This window comes from Propithecus coquereli, unplaced genomic scaffold (assembly GCF_000956105.1).
Source record: "Propithecus coquereli isolate 6110/MARCELLA unplaced genomic scaffold, Pcoq_1.0 Scaffold58, whole genome shotgun sequence".
NCBI classification, from domain to species: Eukaryota; Metazoa; Chordata; class Mammalia; order Primates; family Indriidae; genus Propithecus; species Propithecus coquereli.
Window position 1 is genome coordinate 4,164,866 of NW_012151729.1, and position 6,669 is coordinate 4,171,534.

The 6,669-nt window shown below is 46.1% G+C and overlaps 1 protein-coding gene across 1 annotated transcript in view; it reads left to right on the forward strand.

The window, feature by feature from the left end:
* Nucleotides 1–478: 478 nt before the first annotated feature.
* The window catches only part of HTR4 (5-hydroxytryptamine (serotonin) receptor 4, G protein-coupled), a 208,696-nt gene continuing 202,505 nt past the window's right edge, over nt 479–6,669 (forward strand). The window contains exon 1 of the mRNA XM_012658261.1: nt 479–598. The gene's annotated coding sequence lies outside the window, so the exon portion shown is untranslated. The remainder of the gene's footprint in view (nt 599–6,669) is intronic.

Below are 6,669 nucleotides of genomic sequence, written 5' to 3' on the forward strand. Positions count from 1 at the left end.
CATGTTTATTAATATTATATCGTCTTTGAATAGAGGAAGCGGGGTTACAGAGGTTAACCAACTTGCCCAAGGTCACCCAGGAGCCTGCAGCGAGCCCGGGGCTCCCTCCCTGCCTCCATCGGATGGGCAGCGCTCTGGCCAGGGGGGGCGCATGCCGGCCAGCCCAGAGTGGGTGAGATCCCTGCAGCCCGCCTCTGCGCCCACTCCCCTGTGCGCCCGGCTGCCAGGGCTGCACCCCCGCCGTCCTCAGCTCCCAGCGGGGGCGGCAGCGGGCAGGGCAGCGGGGACCGCCCGGATGGGGGACTGTTAAGCCCGCGCAGTCCGGCTCGGTCGGGGAGAAGGAAGATGCACGGTGCACCCAGGTGAGCCGGGCTGGGGTCCTGTGCCCGCAGCCCCCGCCCGCGCGTCGCGCGCGCCTCGCGCCCGCCGGCCCCCCAGCGCGGGGGCTGGAGCCGGCACCCGAGGGGGCGGCGGGGAGGGCGCAGGCAGCGGCTGCGAGCGCAGCGGCAGCGGCGGCGGCAGAAGCTCGGCTCCGCGGTGGTTGGAGGTGGCCGCTGCAACCGGCCAGGGCTCCTCGCTCCCTCGCCTCGGGCAGCGGGTAGGTGCGGCAAGTGCGCCCAGGGGTCAGGAGGATGCGGCGGGGGGGCTAATGGGCTCCGGACTCAGGAGACCCGTCTTTGCCGAAGGGTGGGCTGCCTGGTGGCTTCGGGTGTAGGTGGGCTGGCTGCTTGTGTAGGACGTGTTTCCAGCGTGGGACCACTGAAGGTCTGGGGCTGGTGCCCGCACTTGTGTGTGCAAGTACTTGTGAAACTGCATGTGTGTTCACCGACTATATGAGGTTGTGTGTGGAGAGAGAGAGAGAGTGTGTGTGGGGAGGGGGGGGCATAGAAACACATAGACTGTGCATCCATAACCATGTGTGTAACTGGATGCATGTGTGGACGCTATGGATGGTCCAGGATGGGTAACAGAGAGTGTGCTGTGTGTGGTGTGTGTGGTGTGTGTGTGTGTGTGTGTGTGTGTGTGTGTGTGAGACAAGATAGCGTGTCTTGAGTGCCCTGTGCGTGTACGTGGCTGTGAACGTGTGGGTACACTGTGCTGCATGAGCTTTCACGGTCACTGCCAGTCCTAGCAATCATCTTGCAGTTGCCTTTCACAAAATCCCAATCCCAATTTCAGATGCATTTCCTCTCAGCTTGCTACCCCGTGTGTGGCACTGTGCTGTTAGTTGCCTTTGGAAGAAGACACTGTTGATTCAGAGAAGTGGCACCTGGCAGAGGTGAAAGTCAGAGGTGTGAGCTCGTCTTTCTAGAGTTCAATGTTAGTAGAAAATCTTGGCTCAATTCCCATTGGGTCTATCAAGATGAAGAAGAAATGTTTCTTAGGGTACAGGTTTGGCATGAACCAAAGATGGCTTTTGATGGAAGGACGCTGATGTAAATTGGCCTTCCCTGTCTTCTATTGCTGGGCTGTAAAGCTGTGGGGGACCCTCGTGAGCAGTTTTGACATGTGCCTAGTCCCCTGGATGGAACTTAAGCATCAGTGACCAAGGGAGAAGTTGCTGTGTGCTGCTGGTGAGCACAGGTGGTGAAGGAAGAGGACACAGGTGACAGATGCAGTGCCCTAGAAACAAGGAAAAAGTCAGGACAGGGATGAGACCCACGGAGTTCTGAGAAGGAGCTCTGACTTAGGAAATATATGAATGTGGGAAGAAAAATTAGTAAAAAGTAAACAGGTTTTGCAGCGTTCCTAAGTCATTTTTTAATCTTATGTTTATTTTCCTCATGTATTCTTATCGTAAATTCTCTCTTATGTTAGCATCCTTCCCCCCTTTGGGAATGTTTATTATAATTATTATTATACAGTAGAGCGACAATCATCATTTCAACTCTAGGAGAATGGTAGCACATCAAAGCCAGCAGGCGCTTTGGGAAGTGTTTAGTTCAGCCCATATGGCGTGGATGGAGGTCCCAGGGCCCAGAGGGCAGTAGTGCCCCTGGTTCCTCTGAGCTATGTGGATTTCGCTCTTGATGCTTGCCCTTTTAGGGGCTACAGCAGCCTTGTAGCCAACACATCGAGTGTGTTTTCTTCTGCACTCATTCTGCTGGGCCGCCCTGAGTCTGTTCATCCCCCCCATCTCCTTCCCCAACTTCACAGATTAAAAGACAGCACCTGACACCCAACATAAAGAACCTGCCATCCCAAACTACTACCTGATTCTTCCTTCACTTACTGATCACCACCATCCTCTGAGGCACCCGGGCTGGGGACTGAAGTCACCTTTTTATTCTTCCTCTTCCTTCATCAGTAGCGGCCGCAGCTACATCAGTAGGCAGGTTTTGTCTGTTTTCCCTCAATAAATCTTAAATCTAATTTTTCTTCCCTTTTTATTCCCACCGTTACCACCTTACCAGGTGAGATGCATATTCAGAGTTTTCAGAGCCAGGAGCAGATAGAGACTGTGATCACTGAAAACATGTAAAGAAAATGCATGACGAGGAGACCCTTGATACTGTCCCTGTCTGACTAAGAAGTTAACTAAGTTCTTTGGAAGAAGAATCTGGATGATGGTTGTAGCATTATGTGACCTAGATCAAGTCACTTTGCCTTTCGAAATCACAGTTTATTCACCTGTGAAATGTGATGAATAATTTCAATTAGAATTGAGTGGCTAGATCATTTTTAAAAGATTCTCCTAACTCTAAAATTCTTTGATTGCCATTGAGGTTTTTTGTTTTAGCAGTACACCTAATGCCTGGTGGTTACTTTCTGATATTTAAGCATCTCCCTTAAAAATTCAATTTGTCATTAGGGAAAGGAAATAGGCAAAGGGAAAAAGAGGGAAATGCACTATTGACTTAAGTTTGAGGTTGAAGCTCAGCTGCATACATTAATTAAGCTTTAGAGTTGGAGGAGTTTTAGAGGTCACCCATTCTCACCTCTCATCAAGTGCCAGAATCTTCCATACTATTGCCTTTTTGAAAATTGGAAAAAATGTGTCAAGCCTTATTAAGATAACTCCACACCATGCTGTAATTCGCAATTTCTCGGCACTATTGACATTTTGGGCTAGATAATTCTTTGTTGTGGGCACTGTCCTGTGCATCCTAGAATGTTCAACAGTATCCTTGGCACCTATTGGATGCCAGGAGCAACCCCTACTTATGACAACCAGAAATGTCTCCAGGGATTACTAAGTGTCCCTAGGGGTGGCAAAATCCTCCCCCCCACAACTGCAGTTGAGAACCACTGCTGTAATTCAAACACAAGTCTTGTAGCCTTGTACAGAAACATCTTCCAACAACAATTTTTAATAAGTAGATGAGTTGCCGTGTTGCTAGCTGCCTCTCCACCCCTTCCCACTTCACCACCCTCACACATTTACCTTGATCCCTCCTGGTTTTTCACTGCCTTGTTGCTGTGCCTGGAAATGCTCAAGATGCTTCTGGAGGCTGTGAAGCATTTCAGAGGCAATATATTAATAATAAGAGTCCTATGAGCTCACATTAATACAGCCCTTGATATGTGCCAGGCACAGTTCTAAATGCTTTACGTGGATGATCTTATTTAATCTTCATTAAGAATCCTATGGGAGAGATACTTCTATTATCCCCATTTAAAAAATGAGTTTGCTCAAACTTAGAAATAACATGCCCAGGTTCTCTCAGCTATTGAGCGGAGAGCTGGGTCAGATTGTGTGTCGTGTGGCTCCGGAGCCCGTGCCCGGAAGCCCCATACTGGAATGCCCTGTACGAACATGATCTCGGCATCACAGGGTGAAAAAGATCTTAGACATCCTCAAGCCCAGTGGTAGAACCAAGTCTGCCTATGAGACTACGAGGTTGTGAGTTGTGACTTCTCTCATTTTTTATGTCTTCTTCCCCTCTTCATTATTCAGAGATAGCTCGAAGGCACACGCAGACTGAGATGGGTGGTGGCCGGTTGGGTAATGGAAAGGGAGGATGTGCAGGGGAGAGGAGGGGTGGTGACCAAGACGTTTCTTTTCCATGAACTCTTCCTCACCGTCATTCTGAACTTTAGATATTTCTTCTCTCACTAGAATTAAAGTTGCCACATTTTTATCAATTCACTCCTTATTCTTCTTGGCTCACCCTTTGGTCCTTCCATTCTGCATGCTGTTGACTTCTTACACTATTGAGACAGTAGAAAGTGGCACATATTTGGACAGAGGGAAATAAAAGTACAGTGTAAATGGCTACCAAACAGGCTTATTGATAGAGTAGCCTTAAATATAGTCATAGTTAGAACGACTACCATACCAATGACTAATGCACTCGAAAATCCAAGGCAAGCCTAAGAAGGGTGGCTATTTTCTTTAAGACCCTACATCAACAAATCCACGGGTTTGGTAGCTGCCGGTGAATAAATGGCAGAGCCTGGCTTTACAAGCCTTGTGATTTGGCTAAGACAGTGGTTCTCAAACTTCGGTGAGCAACAGAATAATCTGTAGGGCTCATTAAAACACGATTGCTGGTCCCCGCTTCTAAAGTTTCTGATTTGGTGCATCTGGGTTGGCGTCTGAGAATTTATATTTCTAATGGGTTCTCGGGTGCTGCTACTGCTGATGGTCTTGGGACCACTATTTGAGAACCACTGGGTTAAGACCTGGATAGCTAAAATAAAGCTTACAATCCAGACACCTGGATTTTTTTAAACTGAAAATATATCTTATTTTTAAGATAACTAATCATTTGGATTAATGAGAATCAATGCGTGGAGCAAGATGGGAAGAACAATAGCTACTAGACATGCATTGACATCTCTCACTAAGCATCTAAGCTTTGCCTCTCATTTTGAGTTTCAGAAAAACCTTTATTTTTTCTCAGCAATTGTACTTCTAGGTTGGATTAATTCTCATCTTAGATCTTGTCATGTTTCCGTCTTCACCTCCTTCCGGCCCCCGCTGCAGCCTTAATTTGGATGATAAAATCCCTCATTACTCATAGGATAATCCAAATCAAATGTCCTTTATTATCTTGTCTACTGTCCGATAAATTCTGATTGAGTCTCTCAGGTTAAGGAAGATGTATTATCTGACCATCCGGCTTTTGTTTCTTGTGCGGTTGCTTTGTACTTTTCCCCCTTTCAAATCCACGTTATTAGCACAATGGAGAAACCCAACAGAAATTCAAGTCTGCACATTTATGTGTAACTAATTAAATTTTTGAAATCTCAGTCAGAAAGTTTCTTTTAAAATCAAATTTCAAACTCGATCAACTCCTTCCTTCTTCTTGACAACTAGCATTTTTGCTTTGTTTTTTGCATGACCACACATCCTCCATCCAACCAAGGTAGCTCCAAGTACTTGCTCAGAAAGATCTAGCTATTCTAAAACTCAGATCCAAATTAAATAATAGTTAGTGAATATTTGCCATATGCTGTGGAGTGTTATACGTTTAGTATTCTTTGATTTTTCTGACAACCCTTGAGAGAAGTACTGTTTCTCTCATTTACAACTGAGAAAACTAAGGCCTAGGAACTTTAAGAAAACTCTTGTATTAGTTAGAAGGCTAGTTGTATTAGTAAACATGTTTTTTATTATACATAATAAAAGTCAACACGGGCTTGTTTAAGCAAAAGTTGGAATTTATTGGAGGAATGATGGAGCTTTTCTTATGGATTTAAAGAACTAGACCCCAGGAAGGATGGGGTCATCTCCAGAGAACTCAGCTCCGGGAGTTCATGACCAGTCCCCATCGCTCTGCCATTAGTGGGGCAGCATTCCAAGAGTTTGTTCTTCAGGGTTCTCAAGAAAGAGAATCTGACTGGCTCACTCGTTTATAGATAAGACTTCGTAGCAGAAGCGTAATTGCCCTGGGCTCACTCTGTGGTTGTGGTAGGTGACATTTTATTAGTCTAGGAAAGATGCGGATTTTGCTCAAGAATTTCCATCTAAGAAACTGTAAATAGCCTATAGCCTTCAAGAGTACACTGGCATGTTTAATTGGATATGATAATCGGCACATGATATCTGAAGGAGAGAAATCTGTATAAACTATTTCCTAATCCAGGAGGTTCAGGAGAAACAGCAGAGTGAGGATAGAAGAGGTAAATATGCTGGCAGAGACCTTTCTCTTGGCATGCACAGCCAATACCGTTATCCAGGTTTCTCAGCCAATAAGGCATTTAAACAGATAAGGAAAACATTAAAGAGGACTTCAGAAGGGTGGGCTCACCTGGGTGGATTGTACTCCATCCTTGTAGCATCTCCCAAACTGCTTTCCAGGAATCATCATCATCAGAACCACTGGGACGTTTGTTAAGATGCAGTTTCCTGAACCTACCGATTCAGAAATGCTTTGAGTGAGGTGCCTTTCGGAATCTGCAGTTTTGCAAGTGATTTTTAGGTACGCTAATGTTTGAGAACCATTGCTGTCAGCAGCGTAATTTTACAAGGTTCAAAACACTAATCGTAAACACTTAATCTATATGGAATGCAAATGTTGGTTTGACCTGCTCCCAATTCCAGGCGTCTGAAATCAGTAGTGACAAGACTTTTGGGGCATTCTCAGGCTCAGCCTTCAGGGGTCTAACCTAGAGAGAAGAGGAATAATTTCTGTAACCACATTCCAAAGTAGAAGAGATGGGCCCCCAGATGCATAGCTGCCTTTGTGGAGAAGCAGAGTAGGAAACGTTCAGCCTCCAGTG